At 46.3% G+C, this 14,193-nt stretch overlaps 1 protein-coding gene across 2 annotated transcripts in view; it reads right to left on the bottom strand.

Moving 5' to 3' along the window:
• Positions 1–14,193, bottom strand: part of KIAA0040 (KIAA0040 ortholog) — a 32,724-nt gene that overhangs the window by 6,487 nt on the left and 12,044 nt on the right. The window contains exons 2-3 of one of the 2 annotated variants that reach the window (XM_060091219.1): positions 10,576–10,648; positions 9,235–9,424 (exon numbers count right to left, since the gene is read on the bottom strand). The gene's annotated coding sequence lies outside the window, so the exon portion shown is untranslated. The remainder of the gene's footprint in view (positions 1–9,234; positions 9,425–10,575; positions 10,649–14,193) is intronic. The other variant, XM_060091218.1, reaches the window with a different exon arrangement.

Here is a 14,193-nt window from a genome sequence, read left to right as displayed (position 1 = left end):
TGCGGCACCTGGTACACTCTGGGAACTGTGTTGGGTCCTGGGTATCCAGGAGCAGGCAGGCTCAATCCTTGTCCCTTTTTTGCTCAAAGTCTGGTGTGGGAAGCAAACACTCATCAAAGAACCCTGCAGACCGGTGTGTAAGTATATAGTTGCTATGAAGGAGAAGCCCAGGATGCTGTGAAAGTGAGTGATACCCATCAGGGAAGCCAGGGCAGGCTCTGGGTGGGGATGGCTTCACTAAGATCTGAATGACAGAAACAGCAAACATGTGGTCAGGGTGTCTGAAAACTCTTGAGGACATAGACTAAACTTATCTAAAGCACTTTCAAGTAACATGCGTGATGTGTTTTCTTTCAACTCTCCAATACCTTTTCAGATGAAGTGCCTCTAAATTTAAACCAATGAGTTCAATTGTTAATACATGATAAATTGTCCCCCCCCACAAAGTCTGGAAACACAGGAAATAATGTGTTCATTGTGTTTCTTTCAGATGAACAATTGGACCTGTTGCTTCTCCTGCAAAGGACCTGAAAGGACAGTCTGGCTGGACGCAGCAGCAGTGAGTGGGGGTGACAGTGGGGTGACGTGAAGCCCTCGAGGCAGGTGGCCCTACACCTTCAGGGCCTGCTAAGCCATGTCAATGGCTGGTGTGTACTGTAAGGGCCATGGAATTTCAAGCAAGGAGGGGACAGGATAGATCTGTGTTTCATAAAGAACACTGTCACTGGGGTGAGAGAGAACAGATTGTCAAGGGCAGGAGGGGGAGGAGACGACTGCAGCTGTTCGGGGGACATGGCACTGGGACCAGAGTGAGGGTGGTGGCGTTGGGTGGGATCAGTGCCTGACTTGGGTGTTCTCCAGCGGATGCGGTGAGAGCACTGTCAGGCGGAGGGACATGAGGACTGTCTCTGGGCTGGGCTCTGCTCTTCTTCTTCTAGCCCTAGTCTCCTCTCTGGTCTCCAACTCTGATATATTCCTAAAGTAGGAATCCCATCCAACAGGCTCTACCTGACTCTCGCCATCTCTCCTGAGGGTTTAAAACCTCTTTTTCAGCCCCAGGCCTCTCCACTCTGCCTGCCCAAACCTTGTCCCCGCTCCCAAAACCACCCTGCAGTCCTTGCAAAATCCCTGTGGTTACAATATCACATACTTCAGAAACCAAGGCTCTCTGGCAGCTAGGGCGCGGATGGAACCTCAGTCAGCAGTTAGTAACTCTGCTGCTCTGGATATGTATTTTCTTGATGTTTCTCACCTTGCTCACCTGGCACGCTCAGATGCCCTCTAATAGATGTAAGTACTGTTTTGTACGAAGATTGTCAGATTACAGAAAATAATCTGCTAGTGGAACATTACGCTTATAACTTAAAACCTAACTTAAAAAGGCATGATGAAATAGATGTCTGTATTTCCCCCCAATTTAATTAATTGCTTCAAGTAACTAGTCCAAATACAAAATTGGATCCTCTTTTTTTCCCCCCAGAGTATGCATACATGGTGTGGAACTAGATATGGAGGATTAGAAGAAAATAGATAGTATTTTCCCTCAGAATCAATGTTACAATTATGGTTGCAATTTTGAACAAAAGCACAAATAGGTCATCAGTACAGAAACGATTAAGGCACCATGGTTATTAAAAATAATAAAATGATGCTTTGTCATGTAGACGTTCTGAATTGGATGAATCCAGAGATGGGTCATCTGGTTGGGTTCCCTCACTTTATTGATAAGGAATCTGGGACCAAACGAAGCTGTGACTTGCTGGAGGTCACACAGTTGACAACTGGTGGATTCAGGGCCAGAACCAATGTCTTCTGACTCCCAGCACCCCTCCTGCCAGGTTTCCCCTACAGAAGTCTGTACAGGTAACTACTGAAGCAGCACTAGGCAAGATGCCCACCACGTCCTCATCCTGGGCTCAGGCTAGTCTATGCCTCTCAGCCCCCTGACACCTCTGGAGCTGTGTGACTGAGTTCTGGCCAAAGGAACGTGGGTCTGGCTCCTGAAATCTCCCCCAAGGGCCTCCATGTTCTCTCTCTGCTTGCTCACTGGCTGGCCAGATGCAAAGGGCCCAGGGGAGGACTCCAGGGCCCCTGGGACAGCAGAGATGGAACATGTTCCTGAATGATTGCTAGCAGAGCACCTCGCTGACCGCAGTGAACAGTGGAATGAATGAGAAAGAAACCTTTGTTGGGGGAAGCCACTGAGATTTAAGGATTATTCGCTATAGCAATTAGCCCATCCTACCTCATACAAGTGACAAAAAGCTAACGTTGGCAACGATTATAACAAATATGTGATACATTTAACAACTCTTCTGTGGTGCAGCTTTGAGCCAAGAGGGGTTTAGCTAAGTGCTTCGGAGTGCCGGTTCCGGGACCAAATATCCTGGGTTCGAATCCTGATGCTGCTACTCGCTAAGTCTATCACATTGGGCAGGTTACTTAGCCCAGGGGCTCACTTTCCTCCTTCATAAAATGGAGCTGATAATAGTAGGCTGTTGTGAAAACTAAATGAGTCAGTAGATGTAGAGCCTCTTGGAGCCACGCCTGGCCATAGATGTGTGCCTTTATTATTTGACCCCAGAGGAATAGGCTGGCCAAAGAAACACCCTCGACTTCTTAGCTAATGATGATTTTGTTTGCCTTTTTAGAATTTGGGATGGTTCTGGAGTCATGACTGATTCTTTAGGTCTCCTTTAAAAGGCTTTTTTTTTTTTCTCCTTTCTCTATAGTTTTCCTGTAGTAAGGAGACTGTTACTACACTCATCATTCTTTTTCAAAGCAACCCTTTCAGAATTAAAACATGTACAGGCATCACTCAGAAGCAGCGCTATGAGGGTGTGGATACAGCCTTTTCACCCGCCGTGGATCTCATGTCACTGGGCAGAGTGGGACATGAGCCTGCATCCTTCCCCCACACCAAACTGTCTTTTTGTTCCTTCCCTCTCTCCCTTCTTTCCCTCTGCCAATGCATTGAATGAGCTCCTAGTATGTGTCAGTTCCTTCCCAGGCACTGGATATATAGTCATGAATGATGCAGATATGGTAAAGCTACTTACTTTCCGCAGGGAGAAGGCAGATAGTAAACAGGTGCACAAACAAAGAAGCCAAGATACGCTGTTGGTGCTATAAAGCAAACAGTCGGCATGGCCTCTGAGGAGGTGACTTTGAACTGAGGTTGGAGGGATGACAAGGATCCAGTTGTGCGCAGGTGGCAGGAACGGCAGGGCAAAGGCCCACCGTGGGAAAGAGCTGGGCATAGTCTAGGAGAGAGCTGGAGCCCGAGAGCGCCGGAGGTGGAGCAGGGTTCAAGCCAGGCAGCTCTGGTGGCATGAGTCTAGAGGGCCGAGGGTGGAGAAGCAGAGGAAGGACCCCGAGGAGCACAGGCACTCTCCTCTTCACACTCGTTGTTCTCGCATTTGTCCAAGCCCTCAGACCTCTCTCTAGCTTTCCTTCCTTCAGTTCATCTTCTAAAATCCAAATGGGGTCATGCTCCCCCTGCTCAGCCTGTCTTTGGCCCTTCGTCGCTTGCATGGTCATCACAACTCCTTAGCAAGGGGGACAAATCGCTTGTGAGCTGTTGGTCTCTGCTCTCACCCTAGCCTCGTCTCCCACCCCCACCCTTGTTGCCACATTTCTTCAAATTCTCCCGAGCATCCTGCTCTCTCACACTGCCATTCTTTGGCACGTGCTGTTCCACCTGCCTGGAATGTCTTCTCACCTCTTCCCTTGGTCCATTCACGGGGAAACTCCTTGTCCTTCCAGCCTCCTCTGGGAGGTCTTCTGTGGCTGTCAGTCCTCTGCCTGCAGACCTCCCTGAATCCATTTCTTTCTCTTCTGAGCTCTCATGGAGCCAATAACCTACCATCACAGCCCTTGTGGACTATATTGTAATTATTTGTTTTCTTTGAAAAATTAAAAGAATACAGAAAAGCACAAAGAATCATATATATGTGTATATATATATATATATATATATATATATGATATATTTATATGTTAAAATCCTAACCCCTATCTCAAAATATGACCTTAGTTGGACACAGCATTTTTGCAGCTGTAATTAGTTAAGATGAGGTCATACTGGAGTAAAGTGGGTCCATAATCCAATATGGCTGGTTTCCTTATGAAAGGGGAAATCTGGACATAGAGGTAGACTTGCACAGAGGGAAGGCAATGAAAGGGCATTTAGAGAAGATGGCCATTGACAAGCCAAGGAGAGCGGCCTGGAACAGATCCTTCCTTCACGGCTTTCAGAAGGAAAGCTGTTGGTTCAGAAGGAACCAACCCTGCCAACACCTTGATTTCGGATTTCTAGCCTCCAGGGCTGTGAGGCAATACATTTCTGTTGTTTAAGCCACCCAGCCTGCGGTACTTTGTCACGGTAGCCCCAGGAGACTCATGTACCCCTCTTACTTCACACCACTCCCACCCCTCAGCTGGTCTCATCCCTTCTATCTCCGGAATATATCCCGCATCTATCCACTTCTGTCCATTTCATGGTTAGGTCACTATAACCCCTCACCTGGATTACTGCACAGCCTCCTAACCAGTCTCTCTGGTTCTACTCTTCCCTCTTTATAGCCTCTTCTCCCCACACGATCCCCCCCCCACCCTTCCCCACTCCCATGGCTTCCCAATGCCTGGAAGGTATTGAATAAAAATACCCCACAAGTGCTTCCATCAGCTGGCTCGGACTCCATCTCTAATCTCATCCTGTAACCCCTTCTCACTCGCTGTGCCCTGGACACACCTACTTCAGAGCTGTCCACCCCTCAGGACCTTGTTTGTCCCTCTGGTACATTTTCTCTCAGATCTTGGCCTGGCCGACTGCTTCCTAACATGCAGAGTTCCACACAAAGGCATTTCCACTCATTTGCAACCACAGATGTTACCTCAACACGAAGACTTTATTGACCAAGTCATCTAAGAAGCCCAGCCCCCATCAACCTCTAGCACACCATCCTGTCTTATGGCCTTGGTAGTTCTTCCCACTCTAAAGTTTCGGAGTCACACGTGATGCTCTTGTCACTGTAGTGTACGCATTTATGGACTCTCTTCCTGCTCTGGAAGATAAGTTCAGTGAGAACTGGGCCCTTGCCTGTCTTATTCTGTGTAGATACTCAGAGTCGGGAATGTCCCTGAATGAATGAATGAAGTCATGCTGGTTAACCCAAGGGTCCTAAAAGAAAAGAGATCTTGAAAAAAAAAAAAAGTAAATTAATCAACTGAGGTCATTGGAGAGAGAGCAGGGGCAATGAAAGGCACAGAAAAGAGGCCATCAGTCACACCTGTGGCCAGACTTTGATGACAATTATCCACCATTTAGCCCACCATCCAGATGGATCTTCCAGCCAAGTAACTCATTTAAGGAGGAAATAATGATCAAGAAACTCCCATATCACTGAAAGCAGAAGGGAGTGGGGAGTGTGCTTTATCAGCTCCTAAATAATCATCTACCTTCCTTTTGCTCAGTTACAGAGAGCTCATTGTGGCTGGGACTTTCTGATAACAAGGGATCCTTTCCTAATTACTATATGCTCTATTTCAGGTTCAGCAGAAAGAAAATTAAAAAGCTCCATTTCACTCCAGGTTCAAATGAGTCAATCTTTCAATCAATCAAGTATTAATTAAGCTATGCTAGGAAATACAGAGGAGGAAAACGACACCTTCTCTCTACTCAAAGATGATGTGGGGAAAATAATTAGAATAATTTAAGAACAATGAAAGGAGTTTAAAAGGGTTTTCATCCAGGCTTTCTTTGACTTTCTGTTGTGGATGGCCTAAAACCTCTAGCCACTTTATTCTCCTTTACTCTTTCTCCTGCCCTCTTCCCTCTCTCTTCTCCATTCTCTTCCCTAATTACATTGTCTCCAAAGGGTCCATGTCATAGACTCTGACAATAATTAGTCGCTTTCAGTCACTAGGATTAAACACTAAAAATCGTGTCTCTCTGATACTCTGAAAATTCCAGCTGTGCTAAATGTGATAGAACGCAATACCCCCAGCCTGTTAGCAAATTACAGACTTCCTCATGTTTATGTCCCTAGATCATCATGATAACTTCCTGATTTTTCTCCTAAACCAGAAAACATGCACCAAGAGTTTTGCCTCCTTGGGGATATATGTATACATATAGCTGATTCACTTTGTTATAAAGCAGAAACTAACACACCATTGTAAAGCAATTATACTCCATTAAAGATGTTAAAAAAATGATATAGTAAGATAAAAAAAATAAAACATAAAGTTATCCCTCAAAAAAAAAAAAGAATTTTGCCTCCTTCACTAGCACTGGCATGCAGTCTGGGCAACATCCACTTAAGCACTTTGAGTTTAGTTTTCTCTTCTGTAAACAGAGATATGAGCATACTTCTCTGAGGGCGAGGTGTTTTTTCCACTGTGCTACATCCTTTTATTCTTTCTCCCCAGAACAGTGTCTGGCAGAAAGTGGGCTAGCAATAAGTATTTGTTGAATGGATGAATGAATGAATGAGTGCGTGAGTGAGTGAATGACGTGTGTAAAGACAATGTGTGTAAAGCGTGTAGGCTAAGTACACTTCACACAGTGGGGGCCTTAAAGTTGCCTTGAAAACCATATAGCACCCTATTTGTTATTATACTACTCATGTTGTGTGAAAGGCAAAAGCATCCATTCATTACAGAATTCATAAGCAGAGTCCGATCAACTTCTCTGTGAACCGGTGGGAGTGAGTCAGCCAATCCTAGGAATCAGGGCAGACCCATTTGCCTGCCCCCTGCATTCTTGCTAATTTTATTTCCCTTCATTCTCAGCTGCCGCCCCTCTTTCAGCCCTCCTGACCTCCAGGATCTAGTTTCTTAGGGATGCCTTGTTCTGTCCATCACTATCAACTTTCTCCTCTTCATTTCAGCTAGAATGCTCACTTGTTTTCCTTTGACTGGCCTCTTTTGACATAGATACCTCAGGAGGCCAAAGCCTCAAAAACAGAGGCTTGGCATAATGTCTTATCGCCTTTCACAGGAACAGGGAATGATCTATTGAATCCAAAAGCCACCATTTGTTGTGTTCTTACTAAGTGTGCAACTCTGCATGTGTAATCAAGGCTCTACAGACATTGCCTGGGTCTTTTAATCCCCATTATACAGATGAGGAAACCGAGCCTATCAGAGACTAAGTAATTTGCCCAAGGCCATAGAGCTACTAAAGTGCAAAAGACCCTGCTGTAACTGCTATGCTCTAGAGCCGCCATTTTCCGGACGGACGCTGAGGACTTCTCTCTTCTAGGACGAAGGGGTATTCACCAATCATTCATCTGTCAAGCATTTGAAAGCCTGCCAGGTGTGCTACACCCTATGGATATACTCTTGATGGACTAAAACACCTTCTGTGACCTCAAGGAGCTCACATTTTAATAGGACCAAAAATACAAGAAGAGAAGGGCAATATGTCACGTATGACAGTGGGTGCTGGGGACCCAAAGGCATAAAACTCCTTAGAGTACTCACTGACAGCCCGGGAGCTATATCCAACCCATAGGCGCTTCTATTTTACTTTTTTTTTTTCCTCCTCTGATTTCATATAAAATTCTCAATCTTTAGCGTGTCCTAAAATTTGGTCATACTAACCTCCCACATAGCTATAATCTGCTGGAGCTTTAGAAGGACTGATGTTCCCCCAGCCTGTACCCCAGTCTCCACCCTGCTGGCTTCACCCAGTCCTGACACCTACCTGGTCCCTGGAGGCATATTAAGCCTGTAGCCCCTGGACCACACCCTCCCTCTGGAATAGGGACGACATTACCTATTCTTTGTGCTGTCATCCATGAAGGGGAGGACCACGCAGGGGGCTTGAAAAAGAGATGAGGACAAGAGACAAAAGGCAAGCCTTACTTTCCAGTTGTCGCCTCCAGTTTAATGGATTGATCCTGGTCTCTGGCTAATTAGACAAATAATAAGGATGAGGGATATTTGCAAGAGGAATGAATACATATCATAATGTCCCAAGCAGAATACAAAAGGCTGGCAGAGGGGTGCAGTGGAAAGAATATTAAGAGGACCCAGTTCTAGTCCCGGTTCAGTTGTCCTCCAAGCCTCTGACCTTGGGCAAATCAGTTAAGCTTCCTGAGCCCTTTTCTCGTCTGAGAAGTGAGGCTATTAGCCATCTCAGATATCTCTCAAGATTGTTGTGAAGGACAGACAAGACCTGTGAGAAAATATCGAGAAGGGAAAATTGCAATCTAAATGCAAGCAGTGGCATATTAGGGGATTGTGTTAAAGCTGAATTACAGCTCAAATTAGAACCCTGACTTCTCTTACCGATGCAGCCCTCTGCCCTAAACCTTCTCCTCCCTCTGACCCACTGCCACCATCCCCACCTCCACCCGCCCCAGGTCCTTTGTGAATCATAGTCATTAAGGACTACATTTTCAATTTGGAAAGTTTGCGGGCACACACTCTGACACCACTCAGGCTTGTGTTTGCCGTCTGTATATATCCAGTCTGACCACATCCTGGTATTAGTGCTAATAAAACCTGTAGCCATGGTTACAGCGACATACCTGGGTTATACTGTTCTTATTTTCACTCTTCGAAACTATTTGGTAAAAGATTTTGGAGCCAGTTTTCATAGGTGTGGTAAAGCACTGCGGCAAGTTTTACTTTTGGAAAGTGTGAGTTGAGGCTCTGAGGTCATCTTCGAGTTAGAAGCAGTCGGGGAGGGGTGGTGCCTTCTCTGGTCCCCAGATAAAGGGGACAGTTTGTGGCTGACTCCAAGAACTGATGTTTAAGTCTTCCAATGTCATATCTGCCTAGAAGGAGCGTGTGTTTTTTTAAAAAGCAAGAAGATGACCAAGCACTTGTGTGATTCAGGGTCTCCCACAGGTGGTAATTAAAAAATAGACTCAATTTAAAGGTGCATCATTCTCTTTAATATTAGAGAAGAGAACTGAGAATTTGGCAGAGTTTGCAGTGATAACCGAATGACTGACTTATTTTCTTCGGTGGTGGCGGGGGAGAGGTTTATGGGCTGGAATAGTTGAAAACTAATGGGGTGGCAAAAATATACAATTATGCAACTCAAAAGCCATACAGATACGGTTTTATTTTCCCTTCCATTTCCTCCCTTCATTTAATGTTAACAAAAGCTCAGGGCAATTAAAAGCCGAAAGCTACCTTACTGCAATATTAAGGCTTAAAAGGTAAAGGCCAAATCCTGGAGTGAGCAGAAATATTCTCATTCCAATCATAACTCACCCCTGCGGAATGCACAGTGTGGAATATTTCAGGTTCATCAGACTTCGGGTCACAGGCTCCGTCCAGAGGGCGGGTAGCACAGAGTTGATGCTGCTGGAGAATGAACCTTCACTTTCTGTGTGTAGGCGTTTACATCTGTATCCCTAACGTTGCATGTAGATGTTTTTTTTTTTACAGTTTTGGTAAATAACTGTTGGTGAATGCAGAGGACATATATGAGTGTGCTAAAATATTTATCGAGCCCCCACTCAGGCAAGTAGCACCCCCTTTTTTGCCTCAGTACCCTATTTCTTTGATACAGATGATATTTGCTCAGTCTCATGAAATGCAGCTTTAGGTGCTTCTGTGCAAATAGACTGTTACCTGTAAGACCCTGTTCTAGAGAAATTCTGCAACTGCCACTGGCTTCACCTCATCCCTGATGCCCTCAACTTGCCTGCCTTTGCCCCCAAATATCTTATCTTCCTCTCCACCCCTGAAATGACCTTCCCAAAGGAGGCTGCAGGTATTGCCCATGAGTGATTTGGGAGTATGGATGGAAGAAACTGCTGGGGACTGTGGGCTAGGGGAGTTCCCCATATATACCAAAGTGTACGTGCACACACACACACACACACACACACACGCTCACACACTCACACGCTCACACACTCCGCTCTTCCCTCAGCCCCACCCCGTCATTCCTCCCTATCTACCACCCCTGCTCCATTCTTGCCTGGAGGCCTCAGAGCTTTATGGAAGACTCTCTGGAAAGCACATGGGGCCACTGGGAGGTGGGGGGATGGTGGGAAAGGCCAGGGAATTCTGATCTTGTCTCCCAGCTCTCTACCTGTGGCCTCAGGCCTGGACTACCTGTAGGCTGTATACCAGCCTTAAGTTTTATCTTTCCTTAGCAGCCCAGAATGTGTGTGTGTGTGTGTGTATACACACACACATACACACACACACACATATATTGTTATCAGACCAACCCTCAAAGTATCAGGGTCTTGAAGAAATAGGACACTGGATGGGAACACTTTGATAGAGCAAAACGGTCAGGATGTATGGTCCTGCCCCTGCTAGGTGGAAGGCAGGAGAGAGTCCTGGAGATGGGAGTTGGCTTGGAGCAGCCAGAGAAGGGGCTTGGAGTGCCCTGAGAGGGGTAGGCAGCTCTGCTTCTCAGTGGACAGCCTATGGAGCTCCAGGCCTCCAGTTCTGGCTTTGACATTTATCTGGTTTTATTTGTTTACATGCTTGTAGATTTTCATGAGCTGAATTCTTGGCTAAAATATAGCCTGGAGTGCAGGGGAAGTTCATAGTGGTGTGAGAAGCCAGTTCAAATTCTCACCCGTGACTTACTCAGTATGTGTCCTCGGGAAGGTCATTCAGTTGCTTTGGGCCCCAGCTTCTTCATCTCCAAAATGGGGGAAATCTGGGAAGAGACACAAGAAAATGACAGATAGCATTCTTGCCTCTACGGAAGGGCATTGGGGGCAGGGCTGGGAGGGGGTTGGCTTTCCTCTCAGTCCTTTGGTGCAGTTCTGAAGGTCTGACTGTATGCAGGTACTTTCCAAAGTCAACAACCAACTGGAAGTGAGTACCTGCCTGGCAGGGAGGGTCCTTGTGTCAAAGCAACAGTGCATGTGAATGTGCTCCTAGGCTGTTAGGAGCTGTACAAAATTGAGAGTCAAAATTGGTATTATTCCAAGTAGATGTAGGGACATGGCAACAAACAACACCCCTCAATTCTGCCAGGTAGTCACAGTGGCCTGGAATTCTTAGAAAATTGGCTTCCACGCTGGGAGGTCTTCCTACCTCCAACCCAGAATGGATGGATGGACCCCACCCTTACCCCACCCCAACCTTCGAGGCTCTTGCACCTGGCTCTGCAGCGGTTCTGGGCCACCTGGATCCTCCATGTGCCCAGATGACTCCAGATTTCCAAGGGTTAGCCCAGCATGTCAACCCTGCCAGGCCAGTTCTGATAAGCACATTCCGTCCTTTGCCAGAAGGCAGTGGGGCCATGCTGCTTGGTGTGAACAGAAGGGGCAGAGCCTGCATGAGTGGCTGCCCTCTGATTGACCCCCGGGGGCAGGGGTGGGGACATTTGTATAGAACACGTGAGAGCCTCCCTTAGGTTGTTTACTGGGCCACTATAATAAAAGGAATGCTGCAAGCATACTGTTCTTTAGTTCATTTTTTTTTAAATTTTTTTTTTTATTTTACAAATTTAATCAGTTATACGTATACATATGTTCCCATATCCCCTCCCTTTTGCGTCTCCCTCCCACCCTCCCTATCCCACCCCTCCAGGCAGTCACAAAGAACCGAGCTGATCTCCCTGTGCTATGCGGCTGCTTCCCACTAGCTATCTACCTTATGTTTGGTAGTGTATATATGTCCAAGCATACTGTTCTTTATACACGAAGAGGCTAATAGTACTAATAGCAATGATGTGCATCAGTGAAATACGCCATTCCAATTATTTTTCCGGTAGTTGCTTATGGATTTCATTTCAAGAAATGTTAGTTAATAACTATCTGCTGTGTGATCAACATGGTGCTGAGGGGAAAAAAGGTTTATGATCTGGTTCCCATCCTAGGAGAGTTTCTGAATGAAGCTTAGAACATGGTAAGTCCTGACAGGTGACAGTGCAGGTCCCCGAATCTCCAAGCCTCAGGTTCCCCATCTCAGATGGGAAGATAATAATCCCACTGACTCCACTCACCATCCAGTGTTGTGGTAAAAGTCAAATAATATATACATGAGATTCTTTATAGACTGATAATGCTCTTCACAGTTTAATTTTCAAAAATAATACAAGCGATTAAAGGCTAAGGTAAATATCAGGAAGTGCCAAAATCATGCACAGTTAGAAAGGAGAGGGATCGATGTTGGCTTAGGTTTTTTTTTTTAATTTATTTTTTATTTTTATTTTTGGCTGTGTTGGGTCTTCGTTGCTGTGTGCGGGCTTTCTCTAGTTGCGGTGAGCAGGGGCTACTCTTTGTTACGGTGCGCGGGCTTCTCGTTGCAGTGGCTTCTCTTGTTGCGGAGCACGGGCTCTAGGCGCGCGGGCTTCAGTAGTTGTGGCCCGCGGGCTCTAGAGCACAGGCTCAGTAGTTGTGGCACACGGGCTTGGTTGCTCCGCGGCATGTGGGATCTTCCTGGACCAGGGCTTGAACCCATGTTCCCTGCTTGGCAGGCGGATTCTTAACCACTGCGCCACCAGGGAAGCCTGGCTTAGGTTTTAAGGGAGAGGCCGCCTGAAGGAGATGGAGGTTGGGTGCCCCCCCCCACCCCCCGTGCTAGGTGTTATCACATGGAGGGTTGGACATTTGGGTGGGAGAAGGGAAGCTGGGCTGAGCTGGGTAGGATGGGAAAGCAAGAGTAGAGGTCCAGAGGCCAGCACATACGGAGTTTGGGACTGGGAAGGCAGTGAAGAAACCTCCTGAGGAAGAGTGGGAAACGAGGTGGTACCAGCAAGGCTGGTGAGATTTCAGGGGGCTGGGAAGGCTCGACATAGGTTTGCTGTACAGTAATGGGCCCCAGGGAAGCCCTGAAAGTTGGTGAGCAGAAGACAGGTAGCAGCGTCAGTGTTTCAGAGGCTACATTCTCTTACCTGATCCCTCTTGTAATTCGAAGTATGCCTTGGCCAGAGCAGGATTAAGCCCCACCCTGGGCTCATGGGCAGTCTGCCCTAGCTAGCCAGGCTCAGTAATCACAAATATTACAATTTTAAAAAAACCCTTTTATTAATAGCGTACTTTCCCCCTTAGACAAAATCGGATTATGAACTGAAATAACATCACCAAACCAATCAGAGGGAAACTGCTATTTATCTCCTGATCCCTTGGGAAGGAAGGCAGGGGGGGAAAAAAACCCTGATGCAATCACTTCTCCAGTCTGAATGGGCTTGCGTTTATTTATGATTGGGGAAAGTCCTAGCAAAGACCCTGCACTTAATAACTCGTTTTAATTTTTTAACAGCTTCTGCAAACATTTCTTCATTAAATCCACTGTAATGTGAGGAGGGAAGGGATTTCTTGCCCTATTTCACAGATGAATAAAGAACAGAAATGGGTGTTCAAAATTTGTTTAAAATTGCAAAGCTGGTCAGTGGCCAAGGGCAGACTGGGTTCTAGTTTTCCCATTTCCCAGAGTGATACTGTCCTTACTCCACTAACTCCTAAAAAGCAGCAAGAGAGGAGAAAGCAATGGCAGCCAGTCACTTTTCCAGTTTACAAAGCCTTCCATTTCTCAGACTCCCTGAGATTTGTGGTCGCCCCTGCTTTAGGGCCTCATGGAAGCTTCTTTATCTGAAACCCCCAACTCTCTCCCAATCCCACCCCAACCAATACCCCCCAGTCTCCTGGTCTCTATGCATTTAGTCTCTGCTGAAATATCATCCCCCCTGGGAAACTTTCTGTGACTTCATTATGATTAGAGCCCCTGTCCTGTGCCCCATCACCGTCCCTATACTATTACCATAGCCCTCAACCCACTTTAGGTTCATTTTATTTAATCATCTTTCTTCCATTCTAGACAGAATCTATTCCCAGTAGGGCATCCAGGGACCTGTTTTGTTCTTGGAAAGTATTTGCTGAATTAATGAATGACCATACTTATAGACGAGGAAACTGAGGTTCACTGAAATTAAATGAGTTGCCCAAGGTCTCACAGCTGATCATGGAAGATGTGGCAGTTCTACCCCTCAATATCCAGTGCTCATTCCACTCTGCTACCCTGGTTTCTGGGTTCTCACCCAGCATTGTGGCCAGACAGAAGATCCTCAGCAAAAGAAAAAAGTCTACCAATTGGAATTTCAGTATTCTGGGCTTGGAGAATTCATTCAGCTTGGGCTCAAAGTGTGCTCAGATGCCAGATATTCTGGGGCATTCCAGACTGCAAGCACCGTCCGCAGGCCTCTTTTGGTGACTGGCTACTTTTGAATCTCCAGTGAGGCTGTCAGTGCCAAGA

The sequence above is a fragment of the Mesoplodon densirostris genome, chromosome 2, assembly GCF_025265405.1.
Source record: "Mesoplodon densirostris isolate mMesDen1 chromosome 2, mMesDen1 primary haplotype, whole genome shotgun sequence".
In the NCBI taxonomy this organism is placed as follows: domain Eukaryota; kingdom Metazoa; phylum Chordata; class Mammalia; order Artiodactyla; family Ziphiidae; genus Mesoplodon; species Mesoplodon densirostris.
The sequence above is the reverse complement of the archived record's forward strand: the minus strand, read 5'-3'. Positions and strand labels throughout refer to the sequence as shown.